This window comes from Mustela putorius, unplaced genomic scaffold (assembly GCF_011764305.1).
Source record: "Mustela putorius furo isolate JIRA1106 unplaced genomic scaffold, ASM1176430v1.1 tig00003834_pilon_pilon_pilon, whole genome shotgun sequence".
Lineage (NCBI taxonomy): Eukaryota > Metazoa > Chordata > Mammalia > Carnivora > Mustelidae > Mustela > Mustela putorius.
This window is the reverse complement of record NW_025421987.1, coordinates 110,730,485-110,754,486: the sequence shown is the minus strand read 5'-3', so window position 1 is coordinate 110,754,486 and position 24,002 is coordinate 110,730,485. Positions and strand designations below refer to the sequence as shown.

The 24,002-nt window shown below is 38.3% G+C and overlaps 1 non-coding gene across 1 annotated transcript; it reads right to left on the bottom strand.

Moving 5' to 3' along the window:
* Positions 1–18,331: 18,331 nt before the first annotated feature.
* LOC123394604 lies at positions 18,332–18,438 on the bottom strand. The gene has a single exon (XR_006609363.1). It is a non-coding gene; the product is annotated as a U6 spliceosomal RNA (small nuclear RNA).
* Between the last annotated feature and the right edge of the window lie 5,564 nt (positions 18,439–24,002).

Genomic DNA, 24,002 nt, shown 5'->3' with positions numbered 1-24,002 from the left:
ACAGCACTTTGATGGGTTTGGTATTTTTATCCATTCTGATACCCTGTGTCTTTTTTGTTTGTTTGTTTGTTTGTTTTAAGATTTTATTTATTTGACAGATGGCGATTGGAGAAGCAGGTAGAGAGAGAGGAGGAAGCAGGCTCCTCGCTGAGCAGAGAGCCCGATGCGGGGCTTGATCCCAGGACCCTGGGATCACGACCTGAGCCGAAGGCAGAGGTTTTAACCCACTGAGCCACCCAGGCGCCCCCCCCTGTGTCTTTTGATTGAGACATTTAGCCCAATTACATTCTATCTATTGTAATATAAATAAATAAATATATTATTATATAATAATATATAATATATAATAATATATATAATAAATAAACATATATATATTTTGAAAATATATCTATTGATTCTATTGTAATATAAATAAATATATATAAATAAATATAATAAATATATTCTATACAATTCTATCTATTGTAACTATTGAGATATATGAATTCAGTGCCATTGTATTGCCTGTAAGGTGACTGTTACTGTATATTGTCTCTGTTTCTTTCTGGTCTACTGCTTATAGGCTCTCCCTTTGCTTAGAGGACTCCTTTCAATATTTCCCGTAGGGCTGGTTTGGTGTTTACATATTCTTTTAGTTTTTATTTGTCCTGGAAGCTTTTCATCTCTCCTTCTATTTTCAATGATATCCTAGCTGGATATAGTATTCTTGGCTGCATGATTTTCTCATTTAGTGCTCTGAATATATCATCCCAGTTCTTTCTGGCCTACCAGGTATCTGTATCTAAGTCTGCTGTCAATCTAATATTTTTACCATTGTATGTTACAGACTTCTTGTCCCAAGCTGCTTTCAGGATTTTCTCTTTGTCATTTGGACTAGGAAGTTTTACTATTAGATGATGAGGTATGGACCTATATTTATTGATTTTGAGGGGATTTCTCTGTGCCTCCTGGATTTTGATGTTTGTTCCCTTGGCCATATTAGGGAAATTCTCTAGTATAACTCACTCCAATATACCTTCTTCCCCTCTCTCTCTTTATTCTTCTTCTGGAGTCCCAATTATTCTAATACTGTTTCATCTTATGGTGTCACTTATCTCTGGACTTCTCCCCTCATGGTCCAGTAGTTGTTTGTCTCTTGCTCAGCTTCTTTATTCTCCATCATTTCATATTCTATATCACAAATTCTCTCTTCTGCCTCATTTATCCTAGCTGGAAGAGTCTCCGTTTTTTATTGCACCTCATTAATAGTTTTCTTGATTACAGCTTGGTTAGATTTCAGTTCTTTTATTTCTCCAGAAAGAGCTTTTATTTCTCCAGACAGCATTTCTCTAATATCTTTCATGCCTTTTTTGAGACCAGCCCACCTTGAGAATCATCATTCTGAACTCTGGATCTGACATATTACCAATGTCCATATTGATTGGGTCCCTAGCCTTTGGTATTGCCTCCTGTTCTTTTTTTGGTGGTGAGTTTTTCCGCCTGTTCATATTATCCAGTTAAGAATATATGAGAATAAAATACTAAAAGGGTGGCAAACACCCCAGAAAAAAGTATGCTAACTGAATCAGAAGAGACGTCTAACTGGGGGGAGAAAAAGGGGATAAAAAGAAATTTAAAAAATTTTTTTAGTTAAAAAAAAATATATATGACTGGTGAATAGAAAAGAGCCACCAACTTGATTTTTGGTGTATTTTGGTCTCTTAGAAGAAACTACCTCCCAAAATTTTAAAGAAAGAAAAACTTATACATATACAAAATAAGAGTAAACACAATGAAGGGATGGAACGTGACTGTAAAGATGAAAATTAAAAAAAATTTTTTTTTAATTCTAGAAAAGGAATTGATAAGTTGGAAGGAAAAAGAAAGAAAAAGAAAGTGGAGAGAATTTGCTCAGGCTGGAGACTAGAACAAAGCCCTGTGCTAGATTTAGGGTTTATTATGATTTTTAGAAGAAATTGTATCCTAAATTTTTTTAGAAGAAAAAACCCTAAATGTATATAAAAAATAAAGTTAGATACAATGAGGGATAAAATATGACTATAATAATAAAGGTTTAAAAAAGATCTTTTTGAAGAAAGGTATTGTTAAGATAAAGTAGTTAAAAATGTTAGAAGAGTAAAGAGGAAAAGTTAAAAAATTTAGAATAAGAAAAAAATTAAATTAAAAAAATTAATTAGCTTTGCAAGACTAAAGAATCATGGAGAGAAAGCCATGAATTCCATGCTTTGCTTTCCCCTCCTCTGGAATTCCACTGTTCTCCTTGATCAGTGAGCTTTGTCTTGGTTGGATGTTCTTGCTGATCTTCTCAGGGAGGGGCCTGTTATAGCGATTCTCAAGTGTCTTTGTCGAAGGTGAAATTGTGCCACCATTGCCAGGGGCCGGGCTTAAATAATCTGCTCAGGTTCAGTCTTGGGAACTTTTGTTCCCTGAACAATTTCCATAGAGTTCTGGAGGATGGGAATGAAAATGGCGGCCTCCCAATCTCCAGCACAGAAGAGCCAAGAGCTTGGGGCCCCACTTCTCAGTGCACCCTTGGAGAAAAATGCTGAATTACTCCAGTATCCCTGGTCTCTGGCCACACAGATGGCCTGTGACTGAGCATTTCTCTCTCTGGTTCACTTCCCCGTTTGGAGTCTCTAAACCCAGCTGATTCCTGCCTCTCTGCTTTTCTGGCAGGGGAAGACAGGTCTCCCTGGATCTGCCACTTATGGGGTCTCTGTTCAAAGAGCATTAGTCTGACTGTATCATGGACCACAGTTTAAGGTAACCCCACGCTGAGAGCTCACTCCTCAGCTCTATCTCTGTAGCTGGCTTCCCCACTCAGACACCTGGGAGCTCTGCGATACTCAGACACCCCCGATCCATCTGTGACCCCACGGGACCCAAGACCACACTGTCCCCATGAGGGCTTCACCCTCCACTTAGCTCTGGAGCAATGTCCCTCAGTGGAGTAGACTTCTAAAAGTTTGGATTTTGAGCCACGTTTCTCCAGCCGCTCCTGGCACAGTCTATCTTCCTGTCAGTTTGGATTCACTTCTCCACATGTCCTATATTTCAGAAAGTGGTCGATTTTCTGTTTCTAGAATTGCTGCTCTTCTCTTTGATCTACTATTGGGTTTGTAGGTGTTCAGAAGGGTTTGATAACTATCTAGCTGAACTCTTGCAACCTGATGTCATCTCAGTCTGCTACTCCTTCGCCACCTCGACTCCTCCCTCCACTCCATCCACATCTTGCAGATGGCAATATTTCATTCTTTTTTTATGGCTGACTAATATTCCAGAAAATATATCTCTCACGCATCAGCATCTTTTTTTTTTTTAAGATTTTGTTTATTTATTTATTCATGAGAGACAGAGAGAGAGGGAGAACAAGAAGGGAGACTGACAGGCAGAGGAAGAAGCAGGCTCTCCACTGAGCAGGGAGCCCAATATTGGTCTCCATCTCAGGATCCTGGGATCACAACCTGAGCCGGAGGCAGTCATTTAACCAACTGAGACACCCAGGCATCCTCTACCACATCTTCTTTATCCATTCATCAGTTGATGGACATTTGGGCTCTTTCCATAATTTGGCTATTGTTGAGAATGCTGCTATAAATATTAGGGTGCTGTATTCCTTCAAATCAGTATTTTTGTATCTTTTGGACAAATGCACAGTAGTGCATTTGCTGGATTAGAGGGTAGTTCTAATTTTAACTTTTTGATGAAGCTTCATAATGTTTTCCAGAGTGGCTGTGCCAGTTTGAACCAGTGATTTTCAAGCATTGAACAGTAGGCACTACAGGGCTCTAATCCTCAAGAGGAGGGAAAACATGAGTTGAACTATGCACTTATTCTGGCTGTCTGCATTGGAGATTTTTCCAAACTGTAGCACAGGAAAGTGGATCCCAGAGACAGGTGAGTAGATTGGGTGGCTAGAATACATGTGACAGAGAAACAGAGAAAAGGAAGCAGTGCAGAGATGGATCTCTTAGAAATCTTTGCTGACCACTTGAGTCTTTGGCTGACACAGCCCACGAGGGCAGATGCAGAATGACTACTGTGGGTTTGTGATCTAAATGGAATTATCTGAAGTCACAAAGTGCTGGGGAATGCTGGAGTTCTAACCAGCCAGGGTGAAGAGGACTCACTGAACAGAGGGGGCATTTAACAGAGGACTCACTGAAAGGCCAAAGTTTAAGAGTAGATCTACATAAGCCCCTGAGCAAGCTGCTCTAGACCTACCTGACAAGAGTCCATGGGGAAAAATCTATCAGTGAACTAACTGTCTTACACAACAGAACTCAACGTTCATAAATTAAAATGACCTATAGGTGTTTTGTTTCATCTCTTCTCTTCCCTTCTCTTGCCTTTACCTCCTCTTCAATCTCCTTTCCCTACTTCCTTCCTTTCAATTTTCTGGGTTTTTTAAATCAGCATTTTCTGTTAGCATTGTTGAATCAATTAGATAGTTTCCATAATTTACCAAGAACTTGAACAGTTGACATAATAAAGGAATTTTCCAAAGATTGATTCAATACATTCATAGTACTATCTGGGTGTGGTGGTTGTTTTAGGGATACATCTTCAAGAACCTATGCAGTTTACTGTAATATGATTGGTTTATTAAGGTTTTCTCCTACTTAAGAATATTTTGGTAATTTATATGTGCCTGTATAATCACCAATTTTTGTAAGTGTTAGTGTTTATTGAATGAAGTTATGCACGGCAAGAATCTCAAATTTCTAACCCCATTTCTAGGTAGAGGTTTGCTCTGTCAACTCAAAGTTTATCAGGTCTTCTGTTTTGTTGTTATCAGAGTGACAAAAAAATTGTCAATTTTATTACTTTTTTCAAAGAGTCAGACTCTGGTTTTACTGATCAATCTCCCTCTTTAAAAAGTATTTTTCTGTTTTCATAATATTGTGTTTTCTCTTTTGGAAAGGATCCTTTCATTTTATGATCTGCATTTTCTTTGTTTTGCTTTGAACATTTTCTTCATTAATTTGAATTTCTTATCATCTGTTTTCAGTGCTTCACATAAGTACATTCTTAACTTTAACAGTCCTTAAACCTCGTTTTAAAAAACTTCCAGTTCGGAGGAGTCAAGATGGTGGAGAAGTAGCAGGCTGAGACTACTTCAGTTAGCCGGAGATCAGCTAGATAGCTTATCTAAAGATTGCAAACACCTGAAAATCCATCGGCAGATCGAAGAGAAGAACAGCAATTCTGGAAACAGAAAAACAATCACTTTCTGAAAGGTAGGACCGGCGGAGAAGTGAATCCAAAGCGACGGGAAGACAGATCCCGGGGGGAGGGGCCGGCTCCCGGCAAGCGGCGGAGCAACCGCGCACAAAATCAGGACTTTTAAAAGTCTGTTCCGCTGAGGGACATCGCTCCAGAGGCTAAACCGGAGCGAAGCCCACGCGGGGTCAGCGTGGCCTCAGGTCCCGCAGGGTCACAGAAGGATCGGGGGTGTCTGAGTGTTGCAGAGCTTGCGGGTATTGGAACGGGAAAGCCGGCTACAGAGACAGAGCCGACAGTAAGCTCGCAGCTCGGTGGTACCTTGAACAGGTCGCAGGCTCGGTGAGCTCGGAGCGCGGCCGGAGGTCAGGCAGACGGGAGTAACTGGGCGCTGTTCTCTGAGGGCGCACTAAGAAGTGGGGCCCTGGGCTCTCAGCTCCTCCGGCCCGAGACCAGGAGGCCGCCATTTGTATTCCCGTCCTCCGGAACTCTCAAAAGCTCCTGAAAGCAAACCCGAGCGGATTACTCACCCCGGCCCCGGGTAAGGGCGGTGTAATTCCGCCTGGGGCAAAGACACTTGAGAATCACTACAACAGGCCCCTCCCCCAGAAGATCAACAAGAAATCCAGCTGAGACCAAGTTCACCTACCAAGGAGTGCGGTTTCAATACCAAGGAGAGCAGCAGAATTCCAGAGGAGGAGAAAGCCAAGCACGGAACTCATGGCTTTTTCCCTGTGATTTTTTTTAGTCTTGCAGTTAATTTAATTTTTTTCTTTTTCATTTTTTGTTGTTTTTTTTCTCGCCTTCGGGTAAAAATTTTTTTTTAACTGTTACCTTTTTCTTTTTTAACAATTTTTTACTAGTTTATCTAATATATATATATTTTCTTCTTTACATTTTAGTTAGGTGTTTTCTTTTTTTTAATTCTTTTCTTTTTTTTTTTCTTTTTTCTATTTATTTTTTCTTTCTTCCTTTTTGAACCTCTTTTTATCCCCGTTCTCCCCCCTCACGATTTTGGATCTCTTCTAATTTGGTTAAAGCATATTTTCCTGGGGTTGTTGCCAACCTTTTAGTATTTTACTTGCCCCTTCATATACTCTTATCTGGACAAAATGACAAGACGGAAAAATTCAACACAAAAAAAAGAACAAGAGGCAGTACCGAAGGCTAGGGACCTAATCAATACAGACATTGGTAATATGTCAGATCTAGAGTTCAGAATGACAATTCTCAAGGTTCTAGCCGGGCTCGAAAAAGGCATGGAAGATATTAGAGAAACCCTCTCGAGAGATATAAAAGCCCTTTCTGGAGAAATAAAAGAACTAAAATCTAACCAAGTTGAAATCAAAAAAGCTATTAATGAGGTGCAATCAAAAATGGAGGCTCTCACTGCTAGGATAAATGAGGCAGAAGAAAGAATTAGTGATATAGAAGACCAAATGACAGAGAATAAAGAAGCTGAGCAAAAGAGGGACAAACAGCTACTGGACCAGGAGGGGAGAATTTGAGAGATAAGTGACACCATAAGACGAAACAACATTAGAATAATTGGGATTCCAGAATAAGAAGAAAGAGAGAGGGGAGCAGAAGGTATACTGGAGAGAATTATTGGGGAGAATTTCCCCAATATGGCAAAGGGACGAGCATCAAAATTCAGGAGGTTCAGAGAACGCCCCTCAAAATCAATAAGAATAGGCCCACACCCCGTCACCTAATAGTAAAATTTTCAAGTCTCAGTGACAAAGAGAAAATCCTGAAAGCAGCCCGGGAAAAGAAGTCTGTAACATACAATGGTAAAAATATTAGATTGGCAGCTGACTTATCCACAGAGACCTGGCAGGCCAGAAAGAGCTGGCATGATATATTCAGAGCACTAAACGAGAAAAACATGCAGCCAAGAATACTATATCCAGCTAGGCTATCATTGAAAATAGAAGGAGAGATTAAAAGCTTCCAGGACAAACAACAACTGAAAGAATTTGCAAACACCAAACCAGCTCTACAGGAAATATTGAAAGGGGTCCTCTAAGCAAAGAGAGAGCCTACAAGTGGTAGATCAGAAAGGAACAGAGACCATATACAGTAACAGTCACCTTACAGACAATACAATGGCACTAAATTCATATCTCTCAATAGTTACCCTGAATGTTAATGGGCTAAATGCCCCTGTCAAAAGACACAGGGTATCAGAATGCATAAAAAAACAAAACCCATCTATATGTTGCCTCCAAGAAACTCATTTTAAGCGCGAAGACACCTCCAGATTTAAAGTGAGGGGGTGGAAAAGAATTTACCATGCTAATGGACATCAGAAGAAAGCAGGAGTGGCAATCCTTATATCAGATCAATTAGATTTTAAGCCAAAGACTATAATAAGAGATGAGGAAGGACACTATATCATACTCAAAGGGTCTGTCCAACAAGAAGATTTAACAATTTTAAATATCTATGCCCCCAACGTGGGAGCAGCCAACTATATAAACCAATTAATAACAAAATCAAAGAAACACAACAACAATAATACAATAATAGTAGGGGACTTTAACACCCCCCTCACTGAAATGGACAGATCATCCAAGCAAAAGATCAGCAAGGAAATAAAGGCCTTAAATGACACACTGGACTAGATGGACATCACAGCTAGAACTCAACCACAAAAGGAAGTTTGGAAAGAACCCAAATACATGGAGACTAAACAGCATCTTTCTAAGGAATGAATGGTCAACCGGGAAATTAAAGAAGAATTGAAAAAAATCATGGAAACAAATGATAATGAAAATACAACGGTTCAAAATCTGTGGGACACAACAAAGGCAGTCCTGAGAGGAAAATATATAGCGGTACAAGCCTTTCTCAAGAAACAAGAAAGGTCTCAGGTACACAACCTAACCCATCACCTAAAGGAGCTGGAGAAAGAACAAGAAAGAAACCCTAAGCCCAGCAGGAGAAGAGAAATCATAAAGATCAGTGCAGAAATCAATGAAATAGAAACCAAAAAACAATAGAACAAATCAACGAAACTAGGAGCTGGTTCTTTGAAAGAATTAATAAAATTGATAAACCCCTGGCCCGACTTATCAAAAAGAAAGGAGAAAGGACCCAAATAAATAAAATCATGAATGAAAGAGGAGAGATCACAACTAACACCAAAGAAATACAAACTATTATAAGAACATACTATGAGCAACTCTACGCCAATAAATTTGACAATCTGGAAGAAATGGATGCATTCCTAGAATCATATAAAGTACCACAACTGAACCAGGAAGAAATAGAAAGCCTGAACAGACCCATAACCAGTAAGGAGATTGAAACAGTCATTAAAAATCTCCATACAAACAAAAGCCCAGGGCCAGATGGCTTCCCGGGGGAATTCTACCAAACATTTAAAGAAGAACTAATTCCTATTCTCCTGAAACTGTTCCAAAAAATAGAAATGGAAGGAAAACTTCTAAACTCATTTTATGAGGCCAGCATCACCTTGATCCCAAAACCAGACAAGGATCCCACCAAAAAAGAGAGCTATAGACCAATATCCTTGATGAACACAGATGCAAAAATACTCAACAAAATACTAGCCAATAGGATTCAACAGTACATTAAAAGGATTATTCACCACGACCAAGTGGGATTTATTCTAGTGCTGCAAGGTTGGTTCAACATCCGCAAATCAGTCACTGTGATACAACACATCAATAAAAGAAAGAACAAGAACCATATGATACTCTCAATAGATGCTGAAAAAGCATTTGACAAAGTACAGCATCCCTTCCTGATCAAAAGTCTTCAAAGTGTAGGGATAGAGGGCATATACCTCAATATCATCAAAGCCATCTATGAAAAACCCACCGCAAATATCATTCTCAATGGAGAAAAACTGAAAGCTTTTCCGCTAAGGTCAGGAACACGGCAGGGATGTCCATTATCACCACTGCTATTCAACATAGTAGTAGAGGTCCTAGCCTCAGCAATCAGACAACAAAAGGAAATTAAAGGCATCCAAATCGGCAAAGAAGAAGTCAAATTATCACTCTTCTCAGATGATATGATACTATATGTGGAAAACCCAAAAGACTCCACTCCAAAACTGCTAGAACTTATACAGGAATTCAGTAAAGTGTCAGGATATAAAATCAATGCACAGAAATCAGTTGCATTTCTCTACACCAACAGCAAGACAGAAGAAAGAGAAATTAAGGAGTCAATCCCATTTACAATTGCATCCCAAACCATAAGATACCTAGGAATAAACCTAACTAAAGAGACACAGAATCTATACTCAGAAAACTATAAAGTACTCATGAAAGAAATTGAGGAAGACACAATGAAATGGAAAAATGTTCCATGCTCCTGGATTGGAAGAATAAATATTGTGAAAATGTCTATGCTACCTAAAGCAATCTACACATTTAATGCAATTCCTATCAAAGTACCATCCATCTTTTTCAAAGAAATGGAACACATAATGCTAAAATTTATATGGAACCAGAAAAGACCTCGAATAGCCAAAGGAATATTGAAAAAGAAAGCCAACGTTGGTGGCATCACAATTCCGGACTTCAAGCTCTATTACAAAGCTGTCGTCATCAAGTCAGCATGGTACTGTCACAAAAACAGACACATAGATTAATGGAACAGAATAGAGAGCCCAGAAATAGACCCTCAACTCTACAGTCAACTAATCTTCGACAAAGCAGGAACGAATTTCCAATGGAAAAAAGACAGCCTCTTCAATAAATGGTGCTGGGAAAATTGGACAGCCACATGCAGAAAAATGAAATTGGACCATTTCCTTACACCACACACAAAAATAGACTCAAAATGGATGAAGGACCTCAATGTGCGAAAGGAATCCATCAAAATCCTTGAGGAGAACACGGGCAGCAACCTCTTCGACCTCTGCCGCAGCAACATCTTCCTAGGAACAACGCAAAAGGCAAGGGAAGCAAGGGAAAAAATGAACTATTGGGATTTCATCAAGATCAAATCTTTTGCACAGCAAAGGAAACAGTTAACAAAATCAAAAGACAACTGACAGAATGGGAGAAGATATTTGCAAACGACATATCAGATAAAGGACTAGTGTCCAGAATCTATAAAGAACTTAGCAAACTCAACACCCAGAGAACAAATAATCCAATCAAGAAATGGGCAGAGGACATGAGCAGACATTTCTGCAAAGAAGACATCCAGATGGCCAACAGACACATGAAAAAGTGCTCCATATCACTCGGCATCAGGGAAATACAAATCAAAACCACAATGAGATATCACCTCACACCAGTCAGAATGGCTAAAATCAACAAGTCAGGAAATGACAGATGCTGGCAAGGATGCAGAGAAAGGGGAACCCTCCTACACTGTTGGTGGGAATGCAAGCTGGTGCAGCCACTCTGGAAAGCAGCATGGAGGTTCCTCAAAATGTTGAAAATAGAACTGCCCTATGACCCAGCAATTGCACTATTGGGTATTTACCCTAAAGATACAAACGTAGTGATCCAAAGGGGCACGTGCACCCGAATGTTTATAGCAGCAATGTCCACAATAGCCAAACTATGGAAAGAACCTAGATGTCCATCAACAGATAAATGGATCAAGAAGATGTGGTATATATACACAATGGAATACTATGCAGCCATCAAAAGAAATGAAACCTTGCCATTTGCGACAACATGGATGGAACTAGAGCGTATCATGCTTAGCTAAATAAGTCAAGTGGAGAAAGACAACTATCATATGATCTCCCTGATATGAGGAAGTGGTGATGCAACATGGGGGCTTAAGTGGGTAGGAGAAGAATCAATGAAACAAGATGGGATTGGGAGGGAGACAAACCATAAGTGCCTCTTAATCTCACAAAACAAACTGAGGGTTGCTGGGGGGAGGGGGGTTGGGAGAAGGGGGTGGGATTATGGACATTGGGGAGGTTATGTGCTTGGGTGAGTGCTGTGAAGTGTGTAAACCTGGTGATTCACAGACCTCTACCCCTGGGGATAAAAATATATGTTTATAAAAAATAAAAAATTAATAAAAAAAAACTTCCAGTTCATATGGTATTTATTAGCTTGATGAGTGAAACTGTGAACTTGAAGGTTGAAAAAATTTTGCACTTAGAAAATTTCCCTCTTACTATCATCCAGATTGCTTCCAAACATTTATTTCCATTATTACTCTAAGTTCAAGTTTTAATGATATTGACATTCTGTTCTATATCTTTATTTCCTATACTCACCTAGTCTTAGTTCTCTATTTTAAAATATCAATAGCCTCCATTTATCCTTTTGGCTCATGACTTCTTTTTAAAAAATTTTTTTATTAACATAGAGTGTATTATTTGTTTCAGGGGTACAGGTCTGTGATTCATCAGTCTTTTTACAGACTTTGTACATGCTGTTCCTCCACACTGTAATTCTTTCCCTGCTTTTTTGCTAAGTAAGTATCCTACTCCTTCTTTCCAAAGTGCCAGATGTCACTATCTTCATCAACCTCCCTAGAACCCCTGAGCTTCAAATGAATCTCCTCTTCCTGTGTTCCTAAAACATAAAATATCTTTCTTTCTTGAAAATTGTTTATCTGTCCTTCCTGCTATGTTTTATCCACTTTGAAGGTATGACTACTTTTTGCTTGTTTATTTATTTTCTTTTTAGACTCCACTTAATGAGTGGAATCCTATGGTTTTTTTCTTTCTCACTTTACTTTCTCACTTTAGCATAATACCTTCTAGGTCCACCCATGTTGTCTCAAATGGCACAATCTCATCCTTTTTTATAGTGGCATAATATTCCTCTGTGTGTGTATGTGTGTGTGTGTGTGTGTGTGTGTGTGTGTGAGTGTGTGTGTGTACACCACATCTTCCTTATCCATTCTTCTGTTGATCTATATCCATTGCTTCTGTATCTTGGCTATTATAGGTAATGCTGCAATGAACATATATATTTTTGTATTAGTGTTTTCATTTTCTTTGGCTGAATACCCAATAGTGGAATTATTGAATCATAAATTACTAGTATTGAAAGTAGAACTCCTTCATTGAGTTTTTAATTTCATTGACATCTAGATGTGTTTTTCAAATTTGCATTATCATTTGTGATAGTGTTTTGTTCCTATCTCATGCTATTGTTATTCTTTCTTTTAACTAATAATTTCTATTTATTTATTTATTTATTTGAGATTGAGAGCACAAGCAGGGAGAGCAGCAGTCAGAGGGAGAAGTGGGTTCTCTGCTAATCAAGGAGCCCAATGTGGGACTCCATCCCAGAATGCTGGGATCATGAGCCAAAGTCAGGCACTTAACCAACTGAGCCATCCAGTCATCCCTTAACTAATAATTTCAAGTATATTAATATTTTGTTTATATATGATAATTGCATTATCTGAAATTTTGAGACTCTCATTTTGATACATGTAGTTTCTAAAGACTCTTGTTTATGATGGATTGATTTTTGTTTTCTTGTTGCCTTTTAATTTATTTTCTAATTTTGATTTTGTGCTTATGTTGGGCAGAGTTTTATCTGTCAGAATCTTGTGAGCTCTGGGTCAAGCATGTTTCTCCTGAAGATGATTTATGTTGGCTTTTGCCAGAAATCCCAGGATTGTTTTTAATATAAGACCACTTTTAATGATAATTTCTTAACTTGGGAGTCTAAGATCATGCATTGTACATTTGAACCCCTATCCTGTATGAGAGCAGAGCTTTTCCTAGCAATTCTCAAGTGAGACATTCCTGTTTCCCCACACGGGGTGCAAGCCAAGACAGATAAGTTCCTTGGAATGTCCTTCTTTTCTGAAAGGGCTCTTCTTTTCTAATACCCTCTTTTACCAAGAGAGTAGCTCTTTGAGAGTCTCAGTTCATGTAGGGTTTTTATTTCAATCCCTTGCATAGGCCCAACGTCCTGTCTCACTCTCTGAGGATCATTACATTTTAAGTTCCTTGGTTTCTTTAATTGGAAAATGATGCCAGAGTGAAGATACCTTCTGCTTTTCAGTTTCTTTTTGGTTTTACCTGGGAGATTCCTTTTTCTTTAAGTTCAGGCATTGAATTAAAAGATTAGTATACTTCCCAACATCTCTGGTTGCTCTTTGATGAGAGGTCCCCTCCTCCATTATGCCTCACACACAATATTAATGGAATTGGAAATCTGCCACACAGTAATAATTTCTTCTGTTGCTTAAAATTTAACTTTAATTTTTAATGAGATTCTATAGGTACATAAGTTAAAAACCAGTTGTTTCCACTAAAGTAGCTACAAAGGACAGAAATGTCTTGCCCTTTACCTCCTCAATTCAGGCTCTCCAGAGACAATCACATTTATTCTTTCTTATAATTTTCTTACCTTGTCTTTTTTTTTGTTTTATTTTTAGATACTTCCTATTGAATTTCTACTACAGGCTTTCTTAATCACATATCCATGTCCCTTCTTCTCATCCTCTAAATAATTATATCTTTTTAAATGAGATCAGCATGCAGGGTTTATATTACTATAATTATGTAAATATTATTCCTAGCAGAACCATGTCATATACATTTCATAACCTGATTGTTTTGGTGGGGGAGTAACAATCACTTCTAATTTTTGTTTTATTCGATAGTCATTTATATATGTGGCCCTATTTTATTGCCAAATGTTGTGCTTCCCTCAATGTATTCAAACATGAGTTATTCTATCAGTCTTCTCTTTCTGTGTCTCTCCTGGAACCCCCTGCCCTTGGTTCCAGTTTAGTTGAGACTACTTTCTCTTTGCTACAGAACTGCAGGGAAGAAATCAAAAGGTGATGATTGTCCAGAGTGGGGATAGGAGAGGGTGTTTGAGTCACACAGGTAAATACACTTATTAGAGCTCAGCAAACATGCACTCAATTTGTGTATTTCATTGTATGCAAATTTTGTATATCAGAAGGACAAAAGCATAAACAAATATTCATCTTTAGTTAGTGGCACACTGGCTGAAGCATTTAATATTTAAGTGTACTGATGTCTGTAATTTTGAAATGTGTCCAGAAAATAAGATGAATAAGTGGATGGATGGGTAAAAGGATGGATAAGTGTGTTAAAACAAAGAAAGTAAAATGTTAATGGTAAAATCTAGATGATGGTATAGTGTAAAATTCACTGGGGAATTACTTCAACTCTTCAGAATGTTTGATAATTTTTATAATAAAATATTTGGAGAAAAAAAGAGTGAATGCAGTAAAGTGAATTAGTCCATGTAAGGGTCGAAACAGGCTCTCAAGATAAATATATCAGTTAAAGCAGTGCTGATAATGGGCTAAGGAAGGATAAATGAAATGTAAACTTAGCTGCTTGCCCTTAGAATCTAATTTTTCAGTGTTCTGTCTCAAATATATCCAAATTTAAAGGAACTGTAAGTTTGCCTGGCTCTTTCCATGGAGAATCGGTGGAGCTACTAGGGAGGAGGAGAGCAGGAACCCTAGAGGCAGGAGCTCTTCATGATTGCAGGTGCCCATAGCAAACATCTCTGCCCTTGAATGTCAGCCCCCCTAGAGGATCAGAGATTGTATCCAGCCTCAGAGTGGAATATTCTTTGATTTAGGAAAGTTGTCACACTGACAGCTTTATTTTTACCAGTGACATGGACAGTCATCGACATAATCATACCAAATAAGCAGGGTGTTCAGAAGGCAATTACAGAGGGCTCTGGGTTGCTATGGGGACAGACTATCCAGCCAGACCTGATATTTCCTCTCCCAACTTATTATTAAAATAGCTTTCAAAAAATAGAAAAAGATAAAAACTAGCAAGCACACTGGAAAATGAAGGTAGGAGATGTCAGAGCAGGAATGGATTTTCTTAGAACATACCATTTTAGGATGCGAAAATGATGATGTAAAAAAGATGAAGGAGCATCATCTTAGATCACTCCCCTCTTGTCCACCTTATGCAAACAGACAGTTCAGAGCCCCTCCGAGAATTGAGTAAGGCTTTGAGTGATGTCTTCCTAAATTTGGGACCCAGGAGTTCACTGGAAAACAGTTACTCATACTCCAAAACCCAGACTCCTGTTCCTTTCTTTCTATATTCACTGGGAGATTAATATTCCTAGCCACAAATATGACAAAAGAAGAAGATGGGTGGAGGTTCACTGTGTCCTAGGATTCTTTGTCATTGGAGAAATTCACCAAATAGTTGCAGAGACAGGTGGGGTTCTGGGGAGCAGTGCTCACATAGGATTTAACGCTCCATGTAATATAGCTCACTGAAACAAAAGCTGTACACATCTGAATTAGCCTTAGCAATCTCCAGCTGTTGGATCAAGTGAAAAACCAGTCTCAGGACATCAGACTCACGCTAAATGAATACTGTCAGACTCTACTAATTAAATTAGTCCAGGTTTACCCGACATTCTTATCCAGGTCTGAGATGAGGAGGTGCCAGCACTGGAGAGGACAGCGAAAAGAACTAAGGACATCCCACATTGTTGCCAAATTCTAAGTATAGGTCTCTCTATTTAAAGTAAGTGAACAGAAAAGCTCTATCGATACTATACAAAAAGGGCAATGTAAGGACAACAAAAGCTTTGCTGATGATTATGAAGAGCAAATATCTGAAAATGATTTTTTTCACAGAAAAAGAACATTTTATTATTTTGTTTTTTTAGATTTTATTTTGTTTATTTTTGAAGATTTTTAAAATTCATTTTAGAGGTGGGGGAGGACAGAGAGGGACGCAAAGAGATTAGTTCAGGCAGATTCTCTACTGAGGGCAGAGTCCAATGCAGTCCTTGATTCCATGACCCTGAGATCATAACCTGACTGAAATCAAGAGTGGTACACAATTATATCCTAGCAATACACTGGGGTGCCTTGGTGGTGCAGTCAGTTAAGTGTTTGCCTTTGGCTCAGGTCATGATCCTGGAACCCTAGGATTGAGCCCCATGTCAGGTTCCTTGCTCAGTGGAAAGCTTCTCCCATTCCCTCTCCCTACAACCATCCTTCTAGTGTTCTCTCTCTCTCTCTCAAAATCTTAAAAAAAAAAAAAAAAAAAAAAAAAGTAGAATGCTTAGGGGCACCAGGGTTGCTTAACCCATTAAGCCTCTGACTCTTGACTTTGGCTCAGGTCATGATCTCAGGGTCCTACGATCAATCCCTTTATTGGGTTCCGTGCTCAGCTAGGAGTCTGCTTCCCCTTCCTCCCACCCTCTACATCTGAGCCTCCCACTACCCCCCTTGTACTCTGTCTCTCAAATAAATACATAAATTTATTAAAAGAAGAGGAGTCAGATACTTTTTATTTTAATTTAATTTATTTATTTGACAGAGATCACAAATAGGCAGAGAGGCAGGCAGAGAGAGAGAGAGAGAGGAGGAAGCAGGCTCCCTGCTGAGCAGAAAGCCCAATGTGGGGCTCGATCCCAGGACCCTGAAATCATGACCTGAGCCGAAGACAGAGGTTTAACCCACTGAGCCACCCAGGTGCCCCAGGAGTCAGATACTTAACCAACTGAGCCACCCAGGTACCCCATAAAAGAATATTTTAGAAATCAGTTATTGGTTTCTTTCCTAAACTATGAAAAAAAATCTCTACAACACAAAGGTTGAGGAAGATGTTAAAGTGAGGGTAGAAATGTAAAATAATCTGGCTTACATAAAGAAATAATGCATAAAAATCTGAAATATGGTAGAGTATTTTTATAGCAGTGACAATCAAAGGTTGAAAGCTCTGTCATGTTGTTGAAAACAAAAATGGAATGCTTTCAGAATACACCAGGGGAAAACTGAGGGAAGAAACTGATCAAGAAGGTGATAGATGGGAAAGAGATAGTAGATATTTTGTTTCAATAAACTGAATGAGAAAAACAAGGATGTGGCATTGGCTGGTGGTGGGGGGGTGGGGGGGTGGGCAGAAACATCCAGAGCTAAATAAAACCTTTAATTCAAAATTTGAAAAGACTCTGTTTAGTTCTTGGTAAAGTTAACAAAATACTCAGTATGTAGGAATATCCTGGCAAAGTTTTAATATTAAAAGAGCAAGAAGAAAATTTTGTAAAAAAGAAAACAAAACAACACATTGTAAGTACCAGGTTGAAAAGGGGCATTAAGTGTAAAAACAGAAACATCAAGCAGGCTTCAGATTACTCCCCCATAATGTTTAATCACAGAAGACAATGGGTTGTGTCTGTGTTTATTTATTTTTTTCTTTTGGTTCCTCTCTTAAAGCTTTGTTTTAAGGCAGGCTCCATTTCATGGAAAGACAAGATGGTCGCAGCAGCCCTGGCAACCTAAAAATGAAAGAAAAAATAAACCAAAAAAATTAGTAATACAATGGTAGCCCAAATCTAAACAAGTTAATTATTATAGTAAATATTAATATATAATCACTCCAATTATAAGACAGATATAAACAGAGTGGATAAAAAGCAAGACACTATATTCTTCCTGAAGAGGCACACTGAATACAAAGACACATAAAGATTAGAAGTTAAAAAAAAAGTAAAAAAAAAAAAAAAAAAAAAAGACATGCCACGCAAACTGGATACACAAGAAGAATGAAATCGTTATTTTAAATATTACACAGACTTCAAGAAAAGAATGTTACCAGAAACAAAGGGGTGTTTCATAATGATAAAAGGAATAGTTCATCAGAAAGACACACAACAATTATAAGAATGTATGTATTTAACAACAGAATCTCAAAATACATGTAGCAAACATTGATAGAATAAAAGGAAGAAATAGATAATTCCACAGTTATAGTATCTTATATATAATACTCCTCTTCCAGGAACTGATAGAACAACTGGACAAAAAAAAAAACCATTCAGGAGAGCCACAGAATATCTGAGCAACACTGTAGACCTTGATGTAACTGATGCTTATAGAACACTACATCCAACAACTGTAGACTGTGCAGTCTTTACCAGTGCACATGCTGTATTCATGACAATAGATTACATGCTGGGCCACAAAACAAGTCTCAATAAATTTAATAGGACTTAAATTATACAGAGTGTATTCTCTGACCACAAGAGAATTGAACTGAAATTAATAATAAAAAGAGATCCGGAAAAACCATGAATACCTAGAAATGCAAAGCACATTTTTGTCTTTCTTTCTTTCTTTCTTTCTTTCTTTCTTTCTTTCTTTCTTTCTTAACATGCAATGCTTCATGAATTTGCATGTCATTTTTGTGCATGGGCCAAGTGAATCTTCTCTGTGTTGTTCTAATTTTAGTATATGTGCTGCCTAAGTGAGCACATGAAATAGCATATTTCTAAATGATTCATGGGCTGAAGACAAAATCACAAAGGAAATTAGAAAACATTTTGAACTGAATGACAATGAATACAACATGCCAAAGCTTATAAGAGGCAGAGAAGACAGTCTTTAAAAGGACTCTATAGATTTATGCATTTGTATTAGGAAAGAAGAAAGATTTAAAATCAAGGACTAAGGTCCTGCATTAAGAAACTAGGAAGAGAAGAACAGAGTAAGAATAAAGCAAGTAGAAGGAAGGAAGTTATAAAGAGAAGAGAATAAGTCATTCAAACAGAACAGACAATAGAGAAAAGTAACAAATCTAAAAGCTGGTCCTTTAAAGAGATCCACTGAGTTGACAAAATTTTAATGAGATTGATGAAAAAAAGGGAGAGAACACAAGTCCCTAATAACTGGGATGAGGAGGGATTATCAGTTACAGAGCCTTCAAAAATTAAAAGGATAACAAGAAAATACTATGAGCATCTTTTTTTTGGCCAACATGTTAAAAAACTTAGACAAAATCGACAGATTTCTCAGAAAATACAACTTATCAAAAATGAGAAAAGAAAAAAAATCTGAATAGCCCTATTACATGTATTAAAGATCAAATTTATTATTAAAAACTATCTCAATGAGATAAATCTAGGTCCCAGTGGTTTCAATGGTGAGGTCTATGAAAAATCTCATGAAGAAAAATCCTACCTTATACAAATTTTTTCAGAAAATGGAAGTGATCACTGCACAACTTATCCTAAGATGCTAGGATTGCCTTTATATCAAAACATTCAAAAAAATTCCAAGAAAGGAAAACTACAGATCAGTACTTCTCATAATTATAGATATAAAAATCATGAACAAAATATTTGCTAATGGGCAATGGGGGTCAAAGAGTACAAACTTCCAGGAATAAAATAAGTCAGTCATGGGGACATAATCTACAGTACGGTGAATGTAGTTAATAATACTGTCTCGCATATTTGGAAGTTGCTATGAGAGAAGATCTTAAAAGTTCTTATCACAAGAAAAATAATTTTTTACAGCTGTATATGTGCTTATTGTGGCTTATTGTGTTGATCATTTTGTAATATATATAAACACTGAATCATTATATGATATATCTGAAACCAATATAATCTCCTCTGTCAATTACACTTTAGTAAAAAATAAATAGCAAATAGAATCCAAAAAGAGGGAAGATACATCATGACTGATTAGAGTTTATCCTAGGAATATAAGGTTGATTTAACATTTGCGATGAATCAATATAAATCACTATATTAGCAGAACACACTAAAAAATCATCTGATCATTTTAACAGATCATGAAGAAGCATTTGACAAAATTCAGCATCGCTTTTATTTTAAAAGGTTCTATTTTTTTATTTATTTGACAGGAGGGTGAGAGAACACAAGCAATGGGTACAGCAGAGGGAGAGGGAGAAGCAGACTCCCCACAGAGCAGGGAGCCCGAAGTGGGGGTTGATGTGGGGTCCAAGGTGGGGACTGGAACCAGGACTCTGGGATCACGACCTGAGATGAAGACAGACAACTTAACCAAGTGAGCCATCCAGGCACCCCATAATTCAGCATCCTTTAGTGATATAAACTTTCAGTGAACTAGAAATAGTAGGGAATTCCCCCAGATTGATAAAAGGCACCTGCAAGAAACCTTTAGTTGATATGCTTAATAAAGGACTGACTTATTTCCTGCTAGGTTGGGAATAAGACAGGAATGTGTGCTTTTACACACTTGCTGCCCTACAAAGAGCTTGGCTTTCTGAACTCAGAAGAATTGCATTTGTGGAGTGCCTTCGGCTCAGGTCATGATCCCAGGATCCTATGATTGAGGCCCGCATCAGGCTCTCTGCTCATATGGGAGCCTGCTTCTCCCTCTCCCTTTGCCTGCCTCTCCTCCTTGGTGTGCTGCCTCTCTCTCAATCTCTCTGTCAAATATATAAATAAAATCTTAAAAAAAAACCCAGAAATTAAAAAAAAAGAACTGCATTTGTAATTATACCTTGCATTTCAGATTACATAAACCTGAGCAGTTTAAACTCTCCGAGGCTGTTTCTGTATCTATGAAGTAAGTATGATAATGCTTGCTTTGGGAGTTCAGTTAAGTGCCTAGAACAATGCCTAACAGCAAAGAGACTAATAAATTTAGGTATTACATTAGTACCCACCCAATAGTCTATAACCTCTCTGATTGCAGAAACCATATCTCTTTTATTTATTTCCATCTCTTCAGTGCTTAGCTCAGCACCTAGCACAAAGTGGATATTATCTAAAAATCTGTTAACTAAATTATTGGCATTAAAACACTGATAAATGGGACCTTAGAGATTCTTTATTTTTCTAAATGAAATTCCAAGATGGGACCATGCCTACTGAAAAATAGCTTTCTGCGGTTTCTTTGATGAAATTTGTGTTGAGTCATTCATCTCCACTTGATACTTGGTTGCCCTGGGAGAGTCCTGTTAATCCTGTATGCTTTGACTACAAGCTCTGAGACGAAACAGATGTTTTGGCGTCGAATGCAGAGCCCGCTCTTCCGAGTCTGTTTCGCAAGTGAGCAGTCCTTCAGTTTAGCTAAATTGATTTCTCCACCCTTCCTTGAACATTTTTGTGTTGTATCATTTTAGCCCTTGCTCAGGTCATGTTCTCTACCTGAAATGCCCCCTTTCCTCTTCTCTCCAATCAGCATCCTACCCCACCTTCCAGGCCTCTTCCTTAGGAGACATTCTCCCATCTGACTTTTTTCTTGTCAGAAATGTTATTTCCGTACCCTGAACTTTGGAGGAAATATAATCAAGAACAACAACAACAACAAAATCTCCTGCCAATACAGAAATTCCTCTCTACTAAACATAGGGAAAAAAAGAAAACAGTTTGGTTATTGAACCAGACCCTAAGGGGCATGACAGGCCATCTGCTATCCAGCTACAAAGACAGAAAGACATCTCACCCTTCTATGCAGCCAGGTAGGTGTTAGGTGTGTATTCTGTGCACGTGTGTTCTGAAGATAAAGGACCAGTTCTCAAGAAAGAAGCCTTGACAGTGCCGTTTGTCACACATAGTTCATCCTGAATTCATCTGGTAATTGGGTGGCTTTCTGTGTTTGCTAACTGTTTTGATCCAAAGGAAAAATAACTTTTCATATCTTTACCACGAGAGGTAGTTTTGCAACCTGGAGTCAGGTGCCCTGTCAAAGTTAGGATCCTACCCTACCACGGAAACTGGGAGGCAGGGGTGATAGCTTCTTCAATTACAGGTTATTTTATTATTTTTTAAGATTTTATTTATTTGTCAGACACAGAGAGAGAGCACAAGCACAGGAAGTGGTAGGCAGAAGGAGAAGCAGGATCCCTGCTGAGCAGGGAGCCTGATGCAGGACTTGATCCCAAGACCCTGGATCATGACCTGAGCTGAAGGCAGATGCTGAATGACTAAGCCACCCAGGTATCCCCTTCAATTGCATTTTAAAGGGATGGCTCCCAGATCCTCAAAAACAAAACAAAACAAAACAAAACAAAAAAAACAAAAAAAATTTCTGGGTTGTAAAACTGTCAAGTGGCTTATTTAGCTTTTTAAAAGATTTACATATGTCTCAAAGAGGCAGAAAAAGAATTTCGAAATACAAATTTTCGAAAGCAAATACTCTAAGAAAAGGGAAGTGGGAAATCTCTTCTTTTTTTTTTTTTATATACTAGAGAGACTTAAAACAATTCTTTTGAATTTGCATTTGCCCTTATAAACTCATATAGCCTTTTTGGTTAATGCTATTAATATGCTATTCCATTGTTGGAGATATTATATACTCCTCATCTCTTTTTCCTGCTGGATTGTGGTAGGAAAAGTGTCCTATTCATTTGCACCGTGGCACTGATATGTTCCGAGTCCATTACTGGAGGTTAATCAAAACTGATTGGATAATCAGTATACCTGTGTGGTATAATATCCAGAGTTTGGTTATATTTCAAAACCACTTTACTTTCAGTTATGGACCATCTAGTCTGCTATTATGGTGTTAAGTTTGATAAATGCACTTTGGAGGATAGAATTATAAATCAGTTTCTAGGGCAAGTTCTATGTATTGCTAAGTTCTGCTTAAAATTTCATAATGGCTCTAAATGTCACAGTCAGAACTTTGGTATAGAAGGGAAGGCACTGAAATTAAGATTCAGGGAGCTGACATACATGAAAGAAGCTATGCACGATTTAGTCCAGTTAGATCTTTAGCGACCAGGATTCTCCAAGGGAGTTATTTTCTTATTTCTTAAGGTGGTCGTTCTCCAAGTGATGTCCCAGGTGAGGAGCGCAGTGACGCCTGGGAGCTTGTTGGAATTGCATGTTTTCTTCAGGTTCTACTCTCTACCAGCTGGATCAGAAACTATGAGGGTGGGCTGCAGCAATCTGTTTTAACAAGCCCTTGGGGGGTGGTTGATGATGTTCGGAGCCTCTAACCTAACACATCTTTGTAGGCCATGAATTAACTTCTTTCCTTTGCATCTAGAATTGTACTAATTATGTACTATTCTTGGGAGACTTTGGGAAATAACCACTCTAAATATTTTTGTCTTCTGTGGTTCAGGTGGAGAAATACTGGATAATATTTTAGTTCTTTTGTGTTCATGTCCATACTACAGTAAATGCTAATAATACACAGGACAAATGGGTGACATGTCTGAGACCTGAAGTCCTGCACATTCATTTGTGGGGCTGTTGTCTTTCTATTCACCCCATCTCTGGCTTTGATCATCAACGAATGGGCATACCCAATCTCTTCTGGCTCTCATCCTTCACGTTGTTTTGGTCCTCTGTGGTTTGGCTTCAACTTACTCTCTTGGGAACTGCCTCCTCGAGGAGCCCAGGTAGGAGCACCACATATGTTTAATGGAAACTTCCTGTTTTCCTGGTGCTGGTACTAGAGGAATCAGTATTTAAAAATAGGACCTATGGCTGCAAAGTTGGAAGGATGCCACGTGTACTGAATTTAGCTGAGCCCAGCAAAACCCAAGAACTTCAACAGTGAATAAGATTGTGAGAGAAAAAGGATAAAGTCTTCCACTCTTTTAGGGCTTATTATTGAACAACTGTGCTAGGTTGTGGTTTATACTTCAGAGAGAAAAGCCCAATAAAATGGCGGAGGCATTGAGGTTTGGTGGGGAGCACTGAGGAGTGGAACATCCTGCCAGAGAAAGGCCAGGGAGAACTCCCTGGAGAGATGGTAACAGAAGTGACTTAGGATAACGTGTCTAATGAGAATTTTTTTTTATCAGTTTGCTCTGTGGTATGTGATTAGGGCCCGTACTGATTAAGGACAGTATAACAACTGTACACACAACAGTCTTCAACAAAATCTGCATTGCCCACTAGTGCTTTTAATATGAGTGAGTTCTCTGTAGGGAATGCAACCAGTGTTGAGGTTGGGGTGGTCCAGCATCATAAAGAGCAAAAACAGAGACTCCATATGGGGACATCTGACCTCTGGATTCCACTAGTCAGAAAACTTTGTGAGTGTTAACTTAGAATTATTTCTACAAAGGTGATGACTCATGACTG